Source organism: Crotalus tigris, unplaced genomic scaffold (genome assembly GCF_016545835.1).
Source record: "Crotalus tigris isolate CLP2741 ecotype Arizona unplaced genomic scaffold, ASM1654583v1 scf7180000017631.5181431, whole genome shotgun sequence".
Classification (NCBI taxonomy): Eukaryota; Metazoa; Chordata; class Lepidosauria; order Squamata; family Viperidae; genus Crotalus; species Crotalus tigris.
In genome coordinates, this window is record NW_024096525.1 from 2,023,915 (window position 1) to 2,036,485 (window position 12,571).

Consider the following 12,571-nt stretch of genomic DNA (forward strand, 5'->3'; position numbering starts at 1 on the left):
AGTTGGACCATAAGAAAGGCTGAGCGCCAAAGAATTGAGGCCTTTGAACTATGGTGCTGGAGAAGACTCCTGCGAGTCCCTTAGACTGCAAGGCGTTCAAACCGGTCAGTCCTAGAAGAGATCAACCCCGACTGCTCTTTAGAAGGCCAGATCCTGAAGTTGAAACTCAAATACTTTGGCCACCTAATGAGAAGGAAGGACTCACTAGAGAAGGGCCTAATGCTGGGAAAGATTGAGGGCAATAGAAGAAGGGACGACAGAGAATGAGATGGCTGGATGGAGTCACTGAAGCAGTAGGTGTGAACTTAAATGGACTCCAGAAGATGGTAGAGGACAGGAAGACCTGGAGGAATGTTGTCCATGGGGTCGCGATGGGTCGGACACGACTTCGCAATTAACAACAACAATTAAATGTAAACATTAATTTATTAAAAATAATTAAGTAAAGGATCTGAAGGTTTTTCACTGTGATATTTGAGTGGTTTGTTTTGAATTATCTCCTTCGCTCATTTATATATTAAAAAGCAATGGGTGCTTATGAAAAGGCTTTATTCTAAATACCGTGAACTGCATTTTTGTTACAAAAACACTGGCTAAAACAGAATTTGGAATGTTTTCTCCCCACTGAGATAGGTAGGCGATCTCCTAGTGATCAATCAATGCTCAATCAGAATAAAACTGGAAGGGATCTTGGAGGTCTTTTAGTCCAGCCCCCTGCTCAAGCAGGAGACTCTATAGCATTTCAGACAAGTGGCTGTCCAGTCTCTTCTTAAAACCCTCCAGTGATGGAGCACCCACAACTTCTGAAGGCAAGCCGTTCCACTGGTTAATTTTCTCACTGTTGGGAAGTTTTTCCTTAATTCCAGGTTGCTTCTCTCCTCGATTAGTTTCCACCCACTGTTTCTTGTCTTCTGCTGCTTTGGAAAATAAGTTGACCCCCTCCTCTTTGTGGCAGCCCCTCAAACACTGGAATGCTTTTAAAATACAGATTAAAATCACAGAATTTTAAGAAAAACACACACATCAAGATGTGGCTGAAAACATTTCTCAAATGCCTTCCTGTGGGTGATTTATTGGTAATACTGACCTTTTGGATTCATCAGGATAGCTTCCAGTTCTTATCGCTCCTGCAGTGGAAGCTGATGAATTGGCAGTAGGGACAGCAGCAATTGCTCCAGTCCCTTCCTTCAGGTTTCACGCAGATACACACTGCAGAAACGGCTGCCTAGAAGAAGCCAATGCACAAGAACCCAAAGTTGCTTCCCCTTCCTCCACATTCCCATCACACACACACACACACACACACACACACACACACACACACACAGAGAGAGAGAGAGAGAGAGAGAGAGAGAGAGAGAGAGAGAGAGAGAGAGAGAGAGAAACACTCCTGCATTTTTACAGTCCATGGGATGTTTTGTGCTCAAGCATCTTGGCCATTGACAGAAACTCTTTAACCATTTGGGGTGAAGGGGCGTTGGTCTTACCTGAACGCCTTTTCTCAGTACGGAGATGGAGAATCCACACCCACCCTAAGGTCAGTTAGGCCGTTATTAGGGAACTGAGAGCCAATATCTCCGTCAACCTTAAGCCACTTCGCCCTCGTTAAGAATGGAGCCCCGGGCAAGAGGGGGCATGTCAAATTTGGCTACTTGGTCTCAAGAGCAGGCAGATAGAGAAAACCCATTGGTGGATTCTCCCTCTACTGTACTGGAGAAAAGCCTGACAATAAGAACGGTTAAGTAGCTTGCATTCCTCTTTCCTTGAATGAGTCACACTTTCTCCAGACTGCTAGAGGCATTTCAGGGTAACCCTTTCCGAACTGGGGTGTAAGTAGACAAATCAATTCTCCCTGTGCTGTAAAACGACACGTCCCTAGTTTTTATTCAAATACAGGCAACCATCTCTTACGAGCCTTTTTGGGGTAAGTAATTCCATGGATTCTATCTAATTACAGTTGAATTTGCACACGGTATGCCATCTAACCTTGAACAGGTCACTTAATCTCTTTCAAATTTAGCTCTTCCTCTAAAAAAAAGGTCTGATGCTGCATTGGAAATATAATTAATATTTATGGTGCACTCCAGCATCTTTGTGTTTATGTCACTTTTCAAATTTGCTGCAGTGTATAAAACTTGGGATTGCAGACTTTAATTGATGAATCAACACATGCTGCAGCCCCAGGTAAATTTCACAGTAATGTGTGGCCCACAGGCAGTTATCTCTAAAAATATGTTTGCTATGTTATTATTCCTAAGCCAATCTTTTGAAAGCCAATTTTATATTTAAGAATTAGATATATTTAAGACATAACAAATGGATTTCCCCCTTTCTGGCATATCTGGCATTTAAAACAGAGCCACATTTTATCAGGTTAAACCAACCAACAGAAATGAAAGCAATTCCACAAACGACTGGCACAGAGTACAGTGTCCATCATACAACACAAGAAAGTAGCTTTTAAAAATATGGTTTTCTCATAAGACAAAGTAATATTAGTTATACAGCAGCAATCCTAAGTTATGATGAAAAAGTATGAAGTGTTTTAAGACTATAAAAGGATAAAATATTCTGAATGCACATTAAATGGATTTGAGAGAAATTTTTACTATAGAGGTATCTTGATTCTAAGAATCAGCATGCTACGATTCTGAAAAGCTTGTATGCTACCATTCAAATTCTACTTCTGCCTTCTCAAAAACTGTTGAGCATAAACTAGGTTCACTAATCACATTACATCTGTGTGGATATCTAAAGGAAGGCCTGTCTTCTATGTCTTTTGCCCAGCCTTTACAATCAGACAGAGTTGCCATGCTATATAGGCCCTATCCCTTTAGAACAGTGGTTCTCAACCTGTGGGTCGGGACCCCATTTGGGGTCGAACGACCATTTCACGGGGGTCGCCAAACAACGCAGTCCTCCATTTCCCCCCCCTTTTCCTTAGCTGTGCTACTCCCTTTTATTCTATTGGCTTTTGAAAGCCAATAGAAAGACTCTCTTGAATAGAGTCTAATTCTATTGGCTTTCAAAAGCCAATAGGAATTGTCCAGGCTGTCTCTGCCCTGCTGAGCCCGCCAAAAGTCCCATTCTGCAAACGGTGCTGTACCAGCTGAGTAGTCCTCAACTTACAACCGGTTGAGTAGTCCTTGACTTACGACCGGCTGGGGGTCGCGGTATTAAAAAGGTTGAGAACCACTGCTTTAGAAGCTATCACATGATGGGACCTAGGAAGTTGGTCTTCTCTGTTCCAGAACTTGCCCTCCTGAACACCATCTCCACCAAGAATACATCTATAGTCTCCACCATGGTAATGTTCAAGAGAGCTGTGAAAACGTAGGTTTTCCTCAGGCCTTGAGTTAAAAGTAGGTAGTAGAGCCTACATGCTGGATTGTCTTTTAATGGTTGCTTTTTCATCTGGAGTTGAGGTTTGCCGGTTTGTTTTATTGTGCTGTCTGGTTGTTTTTACTGCACATGATCCATAGTTATTGTAGAATCAGGCAGTTTTTTAAATTTCTAAAACAGAATTAAAATTAATCACGATGTGGCTTATAAAGAAGCAATGGATGGAAACTAATCAAGGAGAGAAGCAACCTAGAACTAAGAAGAAATTTTCTGACAGTTAGAACAATGGAACAACTGAACAGCTGAAGAGGGTTTTCCCTTTGGAGGGAGCTGAAGCCTCAGCAATAGCCCCAGAGATCTGGGAAAAAAGAAAACCAACCACCCCTCCACCCGAGCCTCCAACAGACTATTTCACACAGCGCTGATCCCAGCGCTGTTGAAAATATTATGGGTAGAGAAAGCAGAATCCACCAATGTAATTAAGCTCTACTACCTGCCTTAGATTGGGAGCCAAACTTGTCACGTCCGTTTGGGCTGAAGACCAAGTCAAGACTGGGTGTGGCTTACCCAAGGACAGGCATGGCAAGTTTGGCTGACTTGGTCTAATGGGCAGGAAGGCAGAGCTAACCCATTGGTGGATTCTCCATCTCTGGTGCTGGAGAACAATGAAACAACTTGTCTCCAGAAGTTGGGAATGCTCCAACACTGGAAGTTTTTAAGAAGAGATTGGACAACCATTTGTCTGAAAATGGAATAGGGTTTCCTGTCTAAGCAGGGGGTGGGACTAGAAGACTTCCATGGTCCCTTCCAACTCTGTTATTCTGTTCTATTCTAAATGTAAATTATACACACACAGACACACACTTATATAAAAATTAGTTTGAATGTAGCAAAGCTAACAGGTCTTCTCACTATTTTGTGCTGTGCAAGCTTGAAACAAGAGCCTTTGCTTACTCTTAGCTTATGTAGCCTATGAATAGGAAGAGTCAACAGTTAAAAGCAACAACTAGCTATGACAACTACTGCCTGCTGTATCATTACCAAATAATTTAATAGCTTCTCTTGCCCACACACAATTCAGAGGGCTAATCCTTTAGGTTGGAGAGAGATTTGTAAGCTCCAAGAAATAAAATAAATAAAATGTTCAGAAAATAAAAATACAATGTAAACACTTTCCATTTCATATAAAGGAGCTCAGGAGATCAGATTTTACCACATCTGCAGAATTAACATCACTGTGTGCAACTAAATCATAAGCAGGGTGTTTAATGAAATGCTGATTTTGCCAGTACACCATGGGGTAGGAGTAAATTTATCACCACAAGATTTTTTGTTAATCAAAATAGTAGTTGGATAATCAGATTTTATTAGCAAGGCTAAAGAAAGCAGGCCCCATGCCTAGCTAAATATAGACTTATATAAACTCATGAAAAGGAAGCCTGTTTAATATTTTCAGTAGCTTTAACAAAAGTCATAAAAATGCAGTATTTTAAATATCTATATCTATATAGATAGATAGATAGATAGATAGATAGATAGATAGATAGATAGATAGATAGGTAGGTAGGTAGGTAGGTAGGTAGATAGATAGGATCCAAGATAAAATTTCTACAATTAGAAGATGAGTGTGCTATCCACCCCCTTACCATCTTTCAGCAGCTTACAAAAACACAACTGAAACAAGGGTGGTTATTTTTCATTTTTCTAGTTATCCATTTCTGCTGACATTATTTGATCTAACCATCTATATTTCATCTTGAAATGACAATCACATTTGGGTTGGTGTTATTATGTGGTCTATGCTCTTGAAGGTTTCGGTTGAGCTACAGAGAAAAATTAGGCAAGGATATACATAGAATTGTTCTTCCTTTCTCAGAAATTATTTCAAGGAAGCCAAATCAATAGTTGAAGTTTAACACAGAGAAGCAGCCAACTGCAAAAAGATCTCTAGAATTGGGAGGAGGGGTGTGTAGCTCCTAGGTGGCTTGTGGATTTTACATGATTTTATTCTCCCTAACAAAACACTAAGCTCTCCAACCACAATGGCAAATGAGAATCAAAGTACTGTACCTATAACATGAACACATCTTGAGAAGGTATTTCAAGTTCACATAAATACAATTTCATCCAACCAGGCTACGGTCACATTATCATGTGAGCATATTAACTGAAACTGACAATATAATGCAGCAATATTTTTAAATGCAAATTCCATGCTGTGGAGGATTATAAGCACAGGGACTGGAACTTTAACTGCAAATATTACGGTGCCTTAAATCTATTGTGCAGCTATATTTGCAAGTACGGAACAGTTCCTCATTTCTTTACCCACATTAGGTTCTCTTTTTCCTACCCTCTCTCATAAGCCTGTGTCTCAGGGTCATCCAATTAAAGTGACTGGCAGCAGGTTCAGAACAAATAAATACTGTAGCGCTAAATTAATTATGCATTGTATGAAGAGCACTATCTACCCTCCCGTTAGGAAAGAGCCTTCTGCATTTTCAACTAGAGTAGACTGCCAGGGATTAGAACTTTAAATCCTCGGCACACAGATAGTTTAATACAATTCACCCCCACCCCCTTTGATATTTGCAAAAACATTCCAAAGTTTATTTATTTCCAAAATAAAGCATGCACCATAAAAAAATATTATTTACTGAAAGCATACTTTTCATCTGAAACTCAAAACTGGCTCAGATAAACATTTTTGAACAGAGTTTCATAACTAAACCAATGCAGCTTCTTCTCTTGGAAGAATTATATTATGCTACTGAACTAGAAGTGTTTTTTATTTTATTAGTCTCTCTGTTTACATACTAAAATATATTCCAAATGTCTGGACTGGAATTATTATGACTCAAATTTATATAGCTACCAATCTCACAAATAACTCTGGGCATGTTTACACTTATTCTATTACTGTCCCACTTTTGATCCTTTCCTATTATCACCGAATTAGACTTTTGAGTCACTAAATAATGAAATTATTTATTTTGGATGCACCACTTCATAAGGGACTAATAGTTAAGAAGTGAAATAATACAACAGAGTATAATGAAAACTACAGCTCACACAAGATAATACTGCAAAAAGTTGTGTACAAGTTATTTACAAAATGTATAAAAGTTGTGTACAAGTTATTTATGTTGGAAGAAGAATAAGGGGAAAGAGTAAACAATAGTGATACTGTACTGTCAACTAGAACAGTGCGACTGCTGATTCTATTTGGGGAAAAAAAACTGGGTACTTCATTTGATCCTCCTTACAGTTAAAACAATGCATTTCATTTAAACTAGCTCACTGGCTCTTCTTGTTGATGAACAAAGCTGCTTTTACTATTGCGTAAAACTAGGAATTGGTAACAACCAGGCAGCAGTCAGATCATTCACTGAATCAATCTGATGTACTCTGAAATTGCAATTACTTTGGGTTTTTAAATTTTTTGACTGTAAGCTATAGCATTAGGAGTAAGGACAAACATCTTTTTAGGCCCTTTTCAGAAAGTAAGGGAGACTGGATTATGGTTGCATTATACCAGTGTTTCTCAACCTTGACCATTTTAAGGCATGTGGACTTCAACTCCCAGAATTCCACCGCCAGCAATGCTGGCGGTGGAATTCTGAGAGTTGAAGTCCACATGCCTTAAAATGGTCAAGGTTGAGAAACACTGCATTATACTCTCCTTGTAATTATCTATGAAGCTAAATGGGTCCCCAAGAGGAAGTCGTGAAAAAATAATACACTTCCATGTGACATACAAGCCAATGGAACTTGATCGTCAAGAACCCCTCTTAGGAACAGGTGTGACTTTGGAGAAGGCCAGTGGGGATTCCAAGAGTGGGAAATGTATTATGCATATGTATATTATTTAAAATACTTAAATACTTAAAATATATCTTATTTAACTTATCCAATTTTTCTATTTAATAACACTAAATTTCACTATATCGTTCTCTGCAAGTTCTGGAGAAAAATCTTTGAGTGGTATCTTTCTTGTGTGGTATAAAAAGAGTAGATCTACAACATCTAAAGCTGTCTTTGTTGAATATACAAAACCAATGGGAGATTTTCTTTAGGATAGAAAAACTTGACTGCTAAGTTTAATGTACATGTATTTCTCTTCATTGCACCTTCACTCAACAAAACGAAGGTATTTGTTGTTTCTATGCGCAACTGTTTTTGTTTTCTATTCATTTAAATAAAAAGTTCTATCCCACTCTTTTAATGCATATCTCCCCTTCAGGGCAGTAGTATCCTATTTGTTTTAATATCTCCAGTAAAATGTTGAACTGTGGGTCATTTCACAGGATGACAAATTCTATGTTTATAAGTTTGTTGTTAGTGTTCCCCAATCCATTTTTTTCAGGATTCTGCAACAATAAGCACATTATTTGCTCTTCTAGTTATAAAAATAGAAATGCCACATTTTTCTTTCATTACAGTTCTTAGAAAAAAATAAGAATTTCTTGCTAAAAAACTGAATACATTTTCTACATAAGAAGGTCACTTACAGGATGGTGTGCATGTCTGAGCGTGCATGCGTGTGCACGCGCACACGCAAAAGTGGGTAGTGGTTAAATATGTAGAATGCAGAGCTGCTTCACAGTTCAACATAAATCTTAGCTTTTTAAAGAAAGAAAAAAGAACTTTCCAGGACATACAAAGGCTAAGGTCACTACGGTACAAATCAAAAAGGCTACATTTTGAATGTGGGGCCGCTCTTTGAAATGCATTAGCTAGAACATCATATAAATAATATTTCAAACCTAAGCAAGCAAGAAAAATCATGCTTCAGTGTGTTTCATCTGGAAAGATATATGACCTACTTTAGGCTTCACTTTGATCATAATTATCACTAATTTGTTCCACTTCCAATTTAACATACAAACCGACTCAGTAAAAAGGAAAAAAAAACTGGCTAGTTTAAAGCCATAAGCAAAGCTTAAATATACTCCCGGATGTTTAATTTAGAAAAATAGAAATCCAGTTTTCAGTGAGGATTAGGGCAGACTGATATCTCCGGAGGTGTTGAAAGACATTAAAGCAGAGACTACCCATTGGAGGGTAATTGTTGGCCAGTGAAACCTCTCTGGATCAAAGAGAGATTGTGAGATAATCAACCTGGACTCTGTACAGTTGCTCCTCTTGAGTCAATGGCAAAAATGGAAGCTTTTGCTGCTGGCTCAGGAGTCAAGCAACCAAGAGTCACAAGAGCCTATATAGGTAAAACGTTTAGCCACTCTCATTTCTTAAGCACTTTTGGAAGCAATTGATCTACAGATAAAGAGAGATTCCCTATGCAGCAAAGATAAAATTCCTATGGTGAGTTTAAATTTTTTCTGGATTACAAAATAGAGACTTTAAGGATGCAAGGATTCAAGAATTCTTCACAAAAAAATTTAACAAATAAATGTTTAAACTTAAGAAAGTTTAAAACAAATAAAATCATAATTTGAACTGTGCCAAGTTGTAGTTCTGAGCACTTGTCAGCAACTCTTTAAAGCAGCCAAGATTTCCCAGGATCATAAGGCAGAATACTTTAGTATTGAGGAAGACTCCTGAAAACACTATTCTTGTTCCTTCTGCTGACTGCCAACTTCTTACTTCTCCTCCTTTTCTCCATCATAAGGACAAAAAAGTTCAAAAATGTAGGCTTTCTACTGGAACATGTTGACTTGCTTAATATCCTTTCCTGTCAGATCCCCCAAACCAAGAAGAACACAGAGTTGCTTGTAAGCAACTTTATTATATAATATACATAGTATATAATATTCCTTTATTATTCCTTACCTATGGACAAAAATCTTGCAAAACTAAATAATGCATCAATCTTGCATCATTAGAAATATACTCTAAGAAGTTCTAGGGAGGAGCTACTTTGACTCTCTTTCTTCCAACTAAACTATTTAAACTTTGCTGTCTCTTGTTCCTCTGGAATGCAGCCCTTCCTTCCTGGGAATCCAGATTACCTTCTACCACTTTTCCTTGTTCTTTTTTTTTTTTTTTTTTTTTTTTTTTTTTTTTTTTTTTTTTTTACTGTAAACACTGATCTTTAGACACACTTAACAGGACTGGTTCTGTTTGCATATGTCTGCTCTACCAAACATTGAGCCCAGCAAATGAAAATGGGAACTGGGTCCCAGTAGTCCAACCAGAACTTATTCCGTCTATTTTACTACACAAACATTTGTAAACTTTACTCCTAAAGGTACGGAAAGAAGTAATCAGCACAAGAATATTATCAGGAAAGAAACAGGAATCAGAATTTGCCTAGGAGTTACTACAAAGCCAACAACACTCTTTAATAGCTTCCCTCTGTAGCTGATGAAAGCACTTCCATGATGTTGTCAAGAAAACTGGATCAAGGTATTCAGGCATTCACCAAGAGTCAAATTTGGCTCAAAGACATATTTAGTTTTTTATATGTAATAATGTGGCATAATTTAAGATGTATTGGTTCATAACGTATCAGATTTATGTAGCACAATTACCATACCCTACAGTTGATGCAGTTTTCTTCTGTTTTTATAATTACAGGGAAGTAATTATCAACCCACAGATCACTAGTGATTTGGCGGGTAATACTTTACATAAATTTGCAATGTATGATATTTGCTTTTCCAGTCATGGATATAATCAAAGTTAAGTTATTGTTCATTCTACCACATGCATTTTGCTAGGCTGAATACTAACCTGCAATTCACTTTTCTATTTTGTTAAAGTACCCTCATGTAAAATGGTGAAATTAAAAGAAAAGTAAGATAGAATGTTTAATGCTCTTAAGAACCCAGATGGCAATTCAAAAAGCTCTCATGTATAACACACAAACGCTCTGAGGATTTCTACTTCAGCATGATAGTTCATTTGAATCTTCCATTGAATATATCTGATTGTCCTCCTTAAAAACCTCCTCTCCCAGGCATTTCTCTTTTTATCTCTTTTTAAACCATATTTTCTAATTTCAATCACTGCTGAAATACTATCATACAATGAATGTTTACTTTCATTTAAAACCTTCCTTTCCTCTTCAATCTAAAGACACCTTCTCAGCCATAGACTCTGACCACATGTTCTATGGCATAAGTGAATTCATCTAAACCAATTAACATTTAAATTGGTCTACCTGACTTGCTATAAATATAAATCAAGAACAATAACCAAGCAGACTCTTTCTGTCTTCAAATCAGATGTACCTCAAAAGTTTGTTGTTGTTGTTGTTAATTGCGAAGTCATGTCCGACCCATCGCGACCCCATGGACAACGTTCCTCTAGGTCTTCCTGTCCTCTACCATCTTCTGGAGTCCATTTAAGTTCTCACCTACTGCTTCAGTGACTCCATCCAGCCATCTCATTCTCTGTCGTCCCCTTCCTCTATTGCCCTCAATCTTTCCCAGCATTAGGCCCTTTTCCAGTGAGTCCTCAAAAGTACTGTGTGTCTAAAAATTCAGAAGCTTACCAACCTGCCCCAGTGAAATAATCAATAACATTTGAGGAAGTTCTTCTCCCTGTATATACTATCAAAATTCTGCCACTGGAAATAGTTATGTGTAGAAAAGCAAAACAGGATCACTACTAGGTTTTAGAATTCCAGCCTTATCATACATACTTTGCTCTATTAATTTTATTTCTCTTACATATTTGAACTGTAACAAAGTTGTGCTTTATGAGTTTGCTCCTGCTATTGATTTGTTTGCTGACTTCATCCCATTCTCAGAACTGTATATATACTACAATTATAAATGTTTTAATACATACATTAATAAATAATGACTGCTTCTTAAGATAATAGATCACTATTACTTATTGGAATGCTATCACAAAGAAAATTTGACACCAATCCTAATGCTGTTCCAAAAGGTCCACGATAAAATGCAATGAAAATTATACCCAGATGAATTTGAAAACCACTTTCGTTAACTCATGTCATCATGACAAATTCTAAACTCTAGCACTACATATTACTTGCCTGGCCAGCAATTCCAAATAGGTGAGAAATCTGAGAAAGAATGCTAGGAAATAAGCCCAAATTGGTCAGATTTTTTTTTAATTTATTTATTATAAAAGCTTATATACCACCCAACAGCCTCAACATAAGTGGCTTATGCGCAATAAAAATGCAATTTTATCATAAAGACATAAAATGCTGCACACAGCTAAAAAGCTTGTTATACTATTAACCTATTTCTTAAGCATATTTGCAAAAAAACAAAATTATACCATCGTTAATTTTGCCTCTTCACTGCTAACTTGCATAAATCTCTGTAAGGCAGTCTTCAAGGAAAACAAGAGCTTTGTATATTACAAGCATCTTTGTTCCTTAATGTTCAAATTTTGTTTCCCTACAGCTTTGAGATTGAGGTTAAAGGCAATAATTGCTAGCACAGGAAATTATCTTCCTCCTCTTGTATCATCAGTACAAGATTACTGGAGCTTATGATGTTAATACACATTTTAATTGACTTTTATCTATTTAAAAAACGCACATGTGCACCCAACTTGAACGGCGACTCTAGTCAGCTTACAAAAAATAATAATAATGATCTAAGATAAATAAAAAAATAATTGACTGCAGGCAACCTAGCTCAGCGTTTCTTTAATTTGTGTTGTGCCAGATTTCTCTAGTCAACGTTCTTTAAAAATATTAAGCTGCTCAAATGTGTCATTTGTTGCATCTTTATTAAATGCCAAATGTAAGATTTGCATATAAACGTTTAACAACTTCACCGATAACCATTTTAAAATTTGCAGATCACACAGAGAATAATAATATAAAACTCTAAAACAATAGGCTGATTCAAAAAGAAATTCGTGGAAACAAAAGACTGATGAGTTTAAAATTGGTTAAGATTCATTATGCTGTTACTGAAAAGTATATTGGGAGCAAATATGCACTTCATACTTTGTTAGCATTGCAGAACAATCTTAATGCCTTCAACAGCTGTTCAAGGTTGCTCAGGGTAGTAGAAAGTATCCATCTGTTCCACTAGCACTTCATGCTCTAAAAACCTCTTGTTCACCTCAAAAAAGCCTGCAGAATGTGCCTGACTGACTACATCAGGTTTATCTTAATATATTGAGGTGGCACAGTGGTTAGAATGCAGTACTGCAGAACTGGAGCTACTTCTGCTGACTGCTGACTGCCAGCAGTTCAGCAGTTCGATTCTGAAGGTTGACTCAGCCTTCCGTCCTTCCGAGGTTGGTAAAATGAGGACCCAGATTGTTGTGGGAA

General features: G+C 37.4%; 1 protein-coding gene across 2 annotated transcripts in view; it reads right to left on the bottom strand.

Annotated features, from left to right (window-relative positions):
* ARHGAP32 (Rho GTPase activating protein 32) overlaps positions 1 to 12,571 on the bottom strand; it is a 157,443-nt gene that overhangs the window by 119,319 nt on the left and 25,553 nt on the right. Inside the window, exon 2 of one of the 2 annotated variants that reach the window (XM_039334515.1) lies at positions 1,088 to 1,225. The exons of the other annotated variant lie outside the window; for it this stretch is intronic. The gene's annotated coding sequence lies outside the window, so the exon portion shown is untranslated. The remainder of the gene's footprint in view (positions 1 to 1,087; positions 1,226 to 12,571) is intronic. 2 annotated transcript variants of the gene reach the window in all.